Source organism: Manacus vitellinus, unplaced genomic scaffold, assembly GCF_001715985.3.
Source record: "Manacus vitellinus isolate BGI_N305 unplaced genomic scaffold, ASM171598v3 scaffold_17_pilon, whole genome shotgun sequence".
NCBI lineage: Eukaryota > Metazoa > Chordata > Aves > Passeriformes > Pipridae > Manacus > Manacus vitellinus.
Window position 1 is genome coordinate 6,933,598 of NW_021939256.1, and position 12,025 is coordinate 6,945,622.

Genomic DNA, 12,025 nt, shown 5'->3' on the forward strand with positions numbered 1-12,025 from the left:
GAAAAGTAGAGAGACAGGGGATGAACTAGTAGAGAAGAGATTCAGTGGTTTCATTTTCAGTAGTTTCATTTTCACTTGGCTCCCCAGGCCTTGGTAAAACCTTTAGTACAGCTGCCTATATTTAGAAATGGATTTATTCCTGCAGGTTTATTCAGGGATTTGAACTGGAAAAAAATTCTCTTACTGGGGGAAGAGAAAGGGCAAGGTGAAAACATCCTCTTGTGCTGTTAAGACTGAAATTATATTTCAGAATCAACTAAGTCAGCAGTAGAATAAGACATCCAATTTTGAATCAGAATTTGGAGGTAAATACAATTACATAATTTCAGCATTAGTGGTTGGAAACAAAAAGGCAGTCATTTATTTCTTCATTTGTTAGCAGCTCCAGTCTCTGAAAGATAACTTGGTTCCCCAGATACAGTTGGCAGGAAAGTCAGATTTTCAGTGTGTGAGATACCATTACTCTCATTCCCACCACCCTTGCCACATATTTACATGAGAAAAAAAAAATCCAAAAAGTCTTTGTAAATTACCAACAAACCAGAAAATCAAACAAATTTTTATTTTAATTATATAGTTAAATATAATAGAGTTTCTGACACAAAATACACTCTATTATTTGGCTGGGCCATCTTTATGCCAACTGAACAATAGAAAATTGGGATCAAATTAAGAGGTGCTCTCAGCTACATGGTACTAATTCAAAGGTAAAGCATGGTTGGAACAAGCAACTGCCTATTAAGCTTATGAAAAGGAGAGATGTATTCTGAGGGGGAGAGAAGGGTGGTTACTAACATTGAATCTGGGTGGTCTCCTGGAAACTTTCACAGGGAGAACGCCGAGCAACAAATGTCCACTATGGATACAAATATGTTGTCAAGTTGCTGTGACAGATCCATTATGGGTGAGCAGCTTAGCAAAATGAACTTGATCTCAACTGTCTCACAATATAAATGCCACAAGCTCAGAAGGACTTGAGCTTCCAGTTCCCCCATCCCTTCCTCTGAGGTTAGTGAAAGTGAGTTGGCATCCAAGAGAAGCAGCAGGTCAAGGAAAGCCTTATGCACAAGAATAATCACTCTAGGAAAGACCCTCCTGTCACAAAACAAATCTACCACACTGTGAAACTACACATTTTCAAACACACATGCTCCCACAGTTGCTTCCTTCTTCTCTAGCTGCAGAAAGGAAACTTCAGTGCAGTTACAGACAAAAAGTCATATATTTGTTTGCATATTCTGATTTCTCAAATTATACCAAAACGTAATAGCACAAGACATTTTTTCCTACCAGGAACTAATGAAAGAGCACAAGAAGGATAATGATCTAGAGGTGGTAGCAACATCAGACTTGTAAAATGACATTTCCTCAAGGTATTAACAGTAATACTTTCAAACTCAATCTATGAGGTATACATGTGACATACATGGGCAAGTGAAAGCTAGAGTTTTTAAAATGTATTCAATTTTCAAACACAGAATATTTTAACACAAAGTTAAGTTTTATGATAACAGTTAAGGTCACATTAAAATTTTCGATCACACTTATGTGATTGTTCAGGAAAAGGCATTTCAGCATATCTTTAAGTCTTATTAAGGTCTCAAGAATGTGAGCCTTATGGTTTGCTGAGCCATGGCATGAGCCACCAGCCAAACTCAAAGGATTTTCAGAACAACCACAGTAGCAAGGTGTGGACTGAGAAAAGGTGAATCACATTATCTCCACTATTCAGGAAGATTTCCCTCACACTGTGATGAATTTATTAGGACATACAATAATTTACAAGATATCCTGTTATTTCGTTACTTTAAAATTACTGCTGGAGCAGACAACAAAGTTTTATAGAAGATCTCTTGCTAATTCAGTATAGTACAAGCATTGCCATACATGTAGACCTGAATGCAGGGATGGAAAAAAGGCTCAACCAAATATGTCCTCCTAGACAACATGAAGATAGACTAAACTGCAGTAAGTGCCCTCCTTGTAGGAAATACAGTTTATTAAAATCTAACCCTGTTTATCAAAATCTAACCGTGGCCTTGCTCCAAATTCCATGTTTAATGCCACAAAATAGAAAGAATAGCAAGGACTACCTCCTGGCTGATGATCAGCTAGCTTAGTATGCTGCTCCGCATACTATGCTGACCCTGTGGCTCCCAGCCTCAGCCAAGTCCAATGGTAAGTTTCCTGCTTGTGCAACCTAGCCAGCACTGCGTGGCTCATTCATGTGGCTAGGATTCCTCAGTTACATCCAAGAGTTAGTCAACATTCATCATAAAAATCAAACACTTTCTCACATAGTTGCTTAAAGTCACCTGAGTTATTCAGCGACCGCTTCCACTCCCTGTTCACCCCCACATTTTTTAAAGTATTCAGTCCAGTGTTTACTACAATACAGCTTTTTAAGACCTATGTACCTTGATACTTGCAGGAGTAAGTACACTGGCACCAATTCTAGCTTTGGAGGTTTTTTGAGATAGAGAGGAAGGGCTTTTGCTTTTCTTAAACCGTCCAAGTCCTCACTAGGAATGATTTTTTTGGTTTCTTTTGTCTGTTTTTGTTTGTGTTTTTTTTGTTTGGTTTTTTAATCACAAATAATTATATTATTGTCATGAACTCTGATTAGGTATCCAATCTAATAGACTGTGAATTTTGCACCTTAGTCTCAAAGGACTTAATTATATTATTAGTACAATTTGTTGAAAGTAAGTGGTCCCAAATTTTCCGGTCTGCCCATATTAAATGAAAAGAGATATTAACTTATGGAAATATTTATGTGAACTAAGTTACCATTGTCAAATGATGACCTTATGAGACTGGATAAAGAAATAGGCATTAACATAGACTGCTACACTGCCATGAAACCAAAGGAGAAAAATAATGAGATATAAAGCAGATTAGCATTAACTAAAAACCAAACAACCCACACATAAAACAAAAATAATTAAACAGTCTCCAGTTTCCAGTATTTACTACACATATAATGTCAAGTTGTTATTTTTACTGACATCTTTCTGAGCCTCTGCACATTGCAGTGCCCTCTAATAGAAACAACACTGCCAGAACAGAAATAGTCTCATTTTCAGTTCTGTCTCCACTAAAAGTTGATCTTAGTTTTTTTCAATTCCCAATTTATCTCTGTGTGGAACACTATCCAATGTATGGCTGCTGAACCATAAATAATGATGTCACTGTAATAAATAATTCTAATAATCAATTTAAAAGCAAAGTAATATGATGACTAATTTTTAAAGGTGAGTTTGCTCTGAGTTCTTACACATATAGTGCATGTTCACTGCACAATTTACCTCTCCCATACATTTGAACTACATGTGGATGATGCTCCTTAATTTTCTCAACACACCAGTTGTCAGCATTATTCCTTAACAGAGAAGCAACTTCTCACAAATACCTTCAGCAGATTCTATTCTCTTCTGCCATCCCTAGAGGACCTGTCTGAACCTGGCCATTATGGATTCGACTTCATTCCCTTTGTCCTTGTGCTCTGTTCAAGCCATACAACTGGTAATTAAAGCAGAATGAATCAAGATGGGGAGCTACCATCACAACAGGTAATTAAGCACTAGTACGACAGAACCCAGTCCACCGAGCCAGGGATAATGAAGGATGTTTTTCATTGTGTTTGTTCACTTTCTCACCTCCATCAGCTTCTCACTGTAGCTCCTCCATTATAATATCTGCTACTGAGTCCTCACTTTTGGGCTCTTCATTTCTCTCTCAGCCCCATATTTCCAACTTGCTGGAATTTCCTTTCCTGAAACAGTTACCTGTGTGCCTGCTTCCCCTTTTCAGCAAATTGCTGTTCCTCTTGCAACAATAAAAGTCTCTCTATCCCTCTGCCCACATAATGAGCTATATACACATCAAATCCACTGGCTGACATCTATATTCCTGGTGTGCTTTTAAAACAGTGATTATGCTACCTCAAAAAATTTTAAGTGTGTTAAAGGCTTGAGAGCATTGTCTGTGCATTACAGACTGCATTCTCTCAGTCTTGTGTTTCCAGCTTCAGCCTATCTATACTCCGTTTCCTCAGGATCAGACCTTCCAAAACACTGGACACTTGCTCCTGACACATTTAGGGAAAAATTGATCCTCTTTGCGCAGCCTCTTTTAAGAGAAGATCTATTTATAAAATACCTTGATCTTTTATGCTACAGAAGAGATACTCACAAACACAAGCACACACACAGAGAAGAAAACCTCTACTGAAAACGTGAGCTCATGGAGTGTTCTCCTCTGAGATGAGTCCTTCCCTTTCTGCAAGGAAGGAAAGATCCACAAATTTCTGCAGCACCATTTTTCCTTTTTCTTCTTCCCATAAGTAAGAATGGATTTATCCAATCCATAATGAAAGGCTACACAGCAATGGAAAAAGATATCCATTTGATCCAGTGTTACCAATCTCATTTACATAAGATACAGATGCAACACCAATTTCTCTCAAGCACTCGTGCAATATGAATGCACCTCCCATTTGAGGCATTCATGATCAGACCCCATTAAGTGTCTGCCTGTATAATTAATTGCAAGATATTACACACACACAAATTAATGTTTCATTTTATCTAGGAAAGGATTAGTTTATGAAATATAAATCACAATGTACTGACGTTTTAGAAACTGCTTAATCTATGTGTGATACATAGGTCTGGATGGTAAACTCTTCTGGTCCTAAAAATATTATCATATGTTTTACCTTCCCTGTCATTACATTTACTGTCACTTCATCATCCCAATGTTAGTCTGGTGCTACCAGACTACCTTTGCCTTTGTATCAAAATGAACGAAAAATGCAAGTTAAAAAACTGAAACATATCTGATACCTTGAAAGAAGTGATGGAATTAAAACAGACTGAAAGGAGTTAAACTCTCTCCTACATAGCTTCATAAAAAGAAAACTCTGAAGTATCAACATTGAAGTTCTAGAAATTTATCATTATGTTCAGACTAGTAGAGAAAGCACTGATGGTTTTTCCTACCTTCATTTTTAAATCCTAACCATAAAAAAGTGAATGTAGACAACAACATATATTGTAAATAGGACTCAAAATCCTACTAGGCATATATATCTTGGCTTGATTACTTCAGAAAAAGTTACCCTTCAACTTGAAAAATTACATCATTAAGGAGTCTCCTAAACTGGATTCCAGAGATGGGAAACTAATAACTTTATGTCATTTCCTTTTTTTTTTTTTTACATACTTAGAAATTTCTACTGCAAAAGAAATTTTGTATTTATTTGTCGGATCAACTCTATACCATTAAATACACTTCTCCACAAGGCATCTGTTTTATTGACACAAGCAGTGCAGAACACTCCCATTTGTCTACCTGCTTCTGACTGCCAAAACCCTTCTAGGAATCATTTCCATGGTGGATGTCCCTGTGACAAGGGGTTTCTAGAGCCTCACACTAGCTTAACTGAAATTTTTTCACATTTTCTTCACCATTTCTCTGGAACTGGAGCAGCCTCACATATATCAGTGTAAGCAAAACTCCTGCTTGGTCACACCACTGTTTCAGGATTATAAGACTAAACCAGTCTAAAGATGTATGCCCTAGGTATTGAACAGTTGCCACAAATAATAAAATTCAGCAAAAAAACACAATATAAAACTCTACCCTTACCTTAGTCTCTCTTTTATGCACTAATGGCATGCTAGGATACCTTTTTTACAACACAGCCCATCTGACTAAATAGCTGAAAAGAAAACAGTGCCACTAAGTTATTTAGCAATGTTCACCACTAATATACCCAAACACTTATCTATTGTTTTATGAACACGTGGGCTATGCCTCAGTTACACCAGATTTTCTGAGCTCACTTACACTAGCATAATCAAGATCAATATTTTTCGTGTGGTGATAATGTAAAAAGATGTGTCACATTCAACTTACCTATCACATCAGATGTTCACGAGCCACAGTTCTGCCTCAATCTGAAGAAAACTTGACCTGTTGAATATGAAGCAACACATTTTCACTCATGATGAAGTCTTGCACTCTTTAGAACAGGCTAACAGGTCACCAACTTTTGTGACGAAGAACCAAAAGCACTTTAGCACTAGAGACAACTTAGAGTCCCAAAATTTGTTTCCATCTTCTGTTGCAATTCAAATACTTACAGATAACTTAGATTTACCAGTCAGTACCCTATGTCATTTTAATATTTATACAATGTTCACTGGGATACAGCATTTAGTTTTGGGAAGTATCTCAGAGAGATGTACAAAAACCCCTGAAGGCTATTGATTGTTAAAAATTGGTACACACAAATTCTTATGGTGCCCTTTGAACAAATCTGCAAAGACCAGAAAACAAAACATGCTATTCTTCCTTTACTTCTGCTTTTCATCTTTTCTCCTTTCTGTATATTTTCTCTCTCTCAGAGTAAAGTCAAAAGAAGGGAGGAAAAGAAAGGAAATGGAAAGAAATAGTAAGGGGAAATGAGGGGACTCTTTTATACCAAAAGTACCATTACATCAATTGCATTTTTATAAAAGCATCTCTCTGAAAATCGTAGTTGTCAAGTTTTTAGTTTTCTTATACTCACACAACCTAACTGAGATCTTGAACAGTTTTGTTGGAATTTCTTGATCTGTAAAGCAAGGCAAACAAGACTCTTTAGTAGCCTACATTCACTAGAAAGTAGGCAGATGTCAGAGGTGCCCAATACTCATTAATGTATGTAAAATATATTCCTAATGCTAATATTATTGAAAAGAAAAGAGGTCAAGCTTAAAGTCCCTACTAATATGACAGTAATATAACATTAATTTTTATTAGCTAACTTTGAGTTTGAGATGACACAGTACACAATCTTCTGGTGTACAGAACTGTAAGTGTGCTATATTAGTTGCTTCCCAAGTGAAGCACAAAACATGAATTCACCATTACTGATTTAAATTGTTTCACTGACTCCACTTAAGCAGCACAAGAAATCTTGTTTCAGACTAAGCTAAGAAAAAATATGTCAAGTCAGGACCATTTAATCTATGACACCTCATATTGATTTTTTTACGCAATATCTATTTACATGGGCCTTCCTATTTTTCCCTTGGTCACATGAATGCAGGAAACTCCACTGCATCAGAATGAGATCAGTAAGCAAAGGTTGAATCCCATTTCTACTCAGTTGAGTGGTAGAACTTCCACTAACTTGATTAGGAGCTGTAGCAGTGCCTGAATGGCAAAAGATATCCTGCATGTCCCTTTTACTTACCTTGGGCTAGAATTATATCCATCAATATTTTAGGATATAAGAGGGAGAAAAAAAGAAAATCAAATTCAGTTATTTGATAGAGTTGAGAGAGGGGATTATTTCCATGTTTTGTTTTGTGGTGAGCCACATTTACACATAGCCAAGTACAAACAAGAAAGTAAAAACTAACACTGTTACATGATGCAAGGAAAAAAACAGCAATCTGCTTTGTATCAGGAAACTTCCTCTGGAATAATAGTGTCACACATGCTTGCATGGCATAAAGAGGAAAGAGATGCAGACCATCAAGTTTCTAATATTGCCTGCCAGCAAATTGCCTTGTCACACACACCTTCCATATGAGAGAAGAGTTACACAGCCCTTTGTGCTGATTTGCATCACTTGTTTGCTATTACAAAATATTCCTAGGGAACATTTCAATAATAAAAGAGATTAGCTTCAAGCCAGTTGGACAATGCTCTGCAGCTCAGATTAAATGTATCGATTGCTTTCAAACAAACAACTCAAAGCTGATCCTCCACCCTTGTCATGGGTTTACTTGTTCTAAAAAAAACAAACAGGAATTTTCTTTCCCCTGCTGCATGCATGTAGGGGAGGGATATTGAATGGAGAGGACAGTTTTCTGCCTTGGGTGACTACCTACACAAAGGAGCTGGCTGGTAGAACTACATTCCAGCCTGATAGAGGCTGAGAGAGGGGGGAGGAGTTTTTCTCCTCTCCTTTCAAATGCAGGGCACTTCACTTTCTGCCTTGACAGAGACAAGGTGTGTATGTGTGTTGGAAAAGCTTTGAGGCGTTTTTCTTTTGACCTGGTCATCTGGCTGCTCTCCGGCCTTGGCTTGCCTGTGTGCTGCCCTGTCTCCAGCCCGAATCTGCTCAGATTTCATCGTACAGTTTGTGCTCACTGACGAACAAAGGGGGACTCCTGTCTACAGCCAGCTGCAGACAGTGTGAGTTTAGTGGGAAAGAAACTGCCCTTCTTTCCCCCTTTTTCCCCTTCCCCTCCTCGGGGTGTGTGTGGGGAAATCTCCATTTTTTGGCTTCCCCTGCAGTCCGGGGCCCCCAGGTGGCGACCAGAGAACAATAGCCCCCCCACCGACCATCACTGAGCACTGCAGGCTCTGCCCCTCCAGTGATCCAACAGCGCCTGCCGACAGTGATTAGAATTGCACTAGAGGACAGAGAAGTATCAAACGGTTTCCTTTTTTGAAGTGGACTTTTTGGGTACAGGGTTATTGTTTAGTTGTTTTTGTGTTTTTTTGCTGTTCTTGCCTATATACATATATCCTTTAATAAAGGGTTGTTATTTCTTCCTTTTTTCCGTACTTCCTCGATTGGAGCCTCTTAATTTCAGATTTACAATTGCTGAGAGAGAGGAGGTTGGTCTACCTCATAACTCATCCTCCTTAACAAAACACTCCAATCTCTTTAAACTGAGACAACCCCCAACCTTGTGAACTATACTTTCCTTTGATTTACATTTCCTGTGGCTTGAATACCTCTGAAGTAGTATTTGCATTAGGTCCTTGGAAGCAATCAAACCTCTGTCTTTGAAACTATTAGGAGTAGGAAATGAAACTAGCTCCTTTAGTCCCCTGCTGTTCTCAGAAGGGTCTCTCTCTACATTCCTCTGAAGGTGCACAATTTCTGTGGACTTTAGTGGGTAGTCCAGGCATTTGAGCAGCCATGACTGAGAAGGGCTTTCACAGCTCTTCCTATGAGGATCTCAAAACATTTAAAAGGTGAGTGGCAGGATAAACACTCACATATCTACCTAATCTTTATAATCTCTTTGCTAAAGTTTGAAGGGAAAAGATTTTTTCTTTAAAACTTTCAGATCCATAATATCTTTAAGAATATTACTCATCATATTTTCAACCTATAGTGCCTTTATTTGTATTTTTGATTAGAGGAAGGTTTATGTATCAACCTCAGTATAATGGAAATATATTAGCAACCTATTCAAGCATAGATACGTATGTTTATCTAGATAAACAAAATTACCTTGAAAATTCACACAGTAAGTTTGATACACAACACCTTTCTTCTTTTAATTTCAAATATTGTATTTCCTCATTTAGAGAAATGAAGTACCATTTCCTTTTTTAGATCAAGATGGAGTTCATGACTCAACCTTCTCTTTGCTTCTTTCTTTCAAAAGACCATCACCTTACGGTGCACAACACACAGTTGTGCAATACTAATGAGGGAAAAGGTCCTTGAGTGAATCCTATTAGATGTGCTCTTTACTGTTTTTCTGCAATATGGCTGTTTACAATAGAGAACATTTTATCTTTGGACTAAACTGTCAGAGTAGGAAAACATGCAAGTCACTCAAACCAACATACAATTTCTTAAAAGAGTTAAAGCTTCAAAAAAGAGTTGATTACTCAGTGAGTGATACGAACTATTTGGCATGCAGTGTTATTCTATCTTCCTCTTAAGGTTGTTTTACGTATACAGCATATGTGTTATTTTATTCTCCCTCAAATGGCAATTTAAAGATCCTCAACTTTAAGTTATTATTCCCTAATGTCTGAGACGAGACATTAACAGCAACAGTTCAGATATCACAGCGCCTCTAAAGACACAGGCTGGTCAGCCACTGCTCTGGCCCTGTGCAGAGCTTCCCAATAGGCAAGTCATGATGGAATAAGCGGAGCAAAACTAGATGTCCTAGAGAATAAACTGCTACCCTTCATGGAAAGGACAGACAGACAGCAAAGTCATGCAAAGCAAAGACAGTGTGGGACTCCTGTGGTGGAGATCATCCCGTCTGTGGCTCTCAAGGGATTGGGCACCTTGGGGAGATGTTGCTAACATGAATTTTAAGAGAAATCCCATGACATTGCCTCTCTTCTATGCCACCCCATAGGGCCATAAACCCCTGTAATTTAGCAATTCCTGTGTCATAGCTATGAAGCATAAGGAGACAGCAACTCAAAATTGAAACAAAAAACCTAAAACACATGTGGAAAGATGAGCTCTTGATTTAGGTTCTAACTCCAATTTTTTGCACATCATACAAGGCTGCACACCCTACTATAGCGATCAACAGGACAAATTTTCACATTGATCTGTGTTCTAGCCATGAAATGCTGTAAGCACTAGATAAGGATTAATTCTTTCATCCAGTGCACCAGGAGACCACTGGGAATTTATCTGAACGGAGAGAACTTTAAATAGAAACAAAAAACTGAGTGTTGATTAACATAACTCAGTATTTTCTTTTTAAATGTAATTGAGGAGCTGAAAGTTTGGGGATCTGAGTTATGCACTCCTTGTGCACTCAGAAGATACAGAATGAACATGAGCAGTGTAAGCTTTTCCAAGGCTGTTTCCAGCCGAAGTTCATTATCTATGGACTTCTGGAAAAGAAAACCCAAGCCCACAAACCAAACCAACTACCCAAATGTAAGAGATAAGAGATTGTCTAGTTAGATTGTGTAGATTAGCATAAAGGATACAACCCCTCCCCCCAAAACCTCTCTATCAAACCACTGTCATAATGTTGTAAGACCATTTTACAGTGGAGCCAGTGAAGACTGCTTTATGCTCCCTCTGTTCCTAAAATACTCACTTCTTTTTTTTTTTTTTTTTTTTTAATAAAAAGCAGACAAAATCAGCCTTATCAGAAAGATTGAATTTCATGGCTGGCATTTTGGAATGCTTTATCTCTAAACTTTAAAAAGACTAAATAGTTTTAAAATGGTGTTACAAGAAGATGGACCTTGTTAATTCACTAATGTGACTCTGATAAACATTGTGAGTTAACACATTTAGATAAATGAGCAAACAAGGCAGAAGTGGGGGAAGGAAAACAGCTCTGAAACACAGCTCTGCATCACAACTACCAAAAGCTAAAACTAAGATACAGTTGCTAAAGACATGATTTACATACATTCAAAATATTTAGCTACAATTACTCATACTATATTAATATTTTCCAGTATAATAAGTGAATTTATGCAATTATTGTGCAGAAAAATTTCAGATGTAGCAAAGTGAAAGCTAGTGATGCAAAATGCAGTAACTTAGTAAGAGGTTGGAAACAGTGATGCAGCACCTGTACCATGCCAGAGTAACCGTGCAGAGGAATGATGAAACCCATAGGAGCCTTGCATCTATCGGGCTCCTGTGAATCACTTAAAGAAGGAATGAAAATTAAACACACCACACAGAATTACAAAATGAGACTGGTGCTAATGACATGCCAGGAGTAGCATTAAAATGGAGCATTTAAAAATTCATGTGTGAAATAAGAAATACAAAGTGTCTTGAGCACATGTGGGCCAGATACTTCATGGTGTCAAGCTGTACTCTCACAGAACCATGCTCAGAATATGGAGGCTCTTCTTCAAGAATGCTCCTTATTTATACTGTTCTTTAACAACTTGCTTTAAAAGTCAGGTGGAGTTCTAGATGTTCAAAAAAAAACCAAAAAAAAATTTAAGCACATAAATTTCTGTTTATATATATATTTGAATATAGATTTCTGTTCCAAACTTCTGCCAACTGTTAAAAGTTTGAGATTGGATCACTATATGCGTTGTAGATCTCCACATCATAGAAGGTTCTTAGTTCTGTGGCTTTTCTTCTTTGTTGATAAGATTCTTATCCTTTTGTTTTGTTTTAATACAAACTTATTTTATATCAGGTAATAAAACTAAATGCCTTGGGATAGCAGCAACAAAATATTTTAGCTTCTCAATTTTCTTCCCCATAAACTCATTCATAATTTCAGAATTATAAAACTTTAAAGGGCTAAAATAAGACCAA

The 12,025-nt window shown here is 37.4% G+C and overlaps 1 long non-coding RNA gene across 1 annotated transcript in view; it reads right to left on the reverse strand.

Moving 5' to 3' along the window:
- LOC108639175 overlaps positions 1-12,025 on the reverse strand; it is a 317,263-nt gene that overhangs the window by 116,943 nt on the left and 188,295 nt on the right. The window contains exon 3 of the long non-coding RNA XR_001920307.2: positions 5,923-5,979. This is a non-coding gene — a long non-coding RNA (uncharacterized LOC108639175). The remainder of the gene's footprint in view (positions 1-5,922; positions 5,980-12,025) is intronic.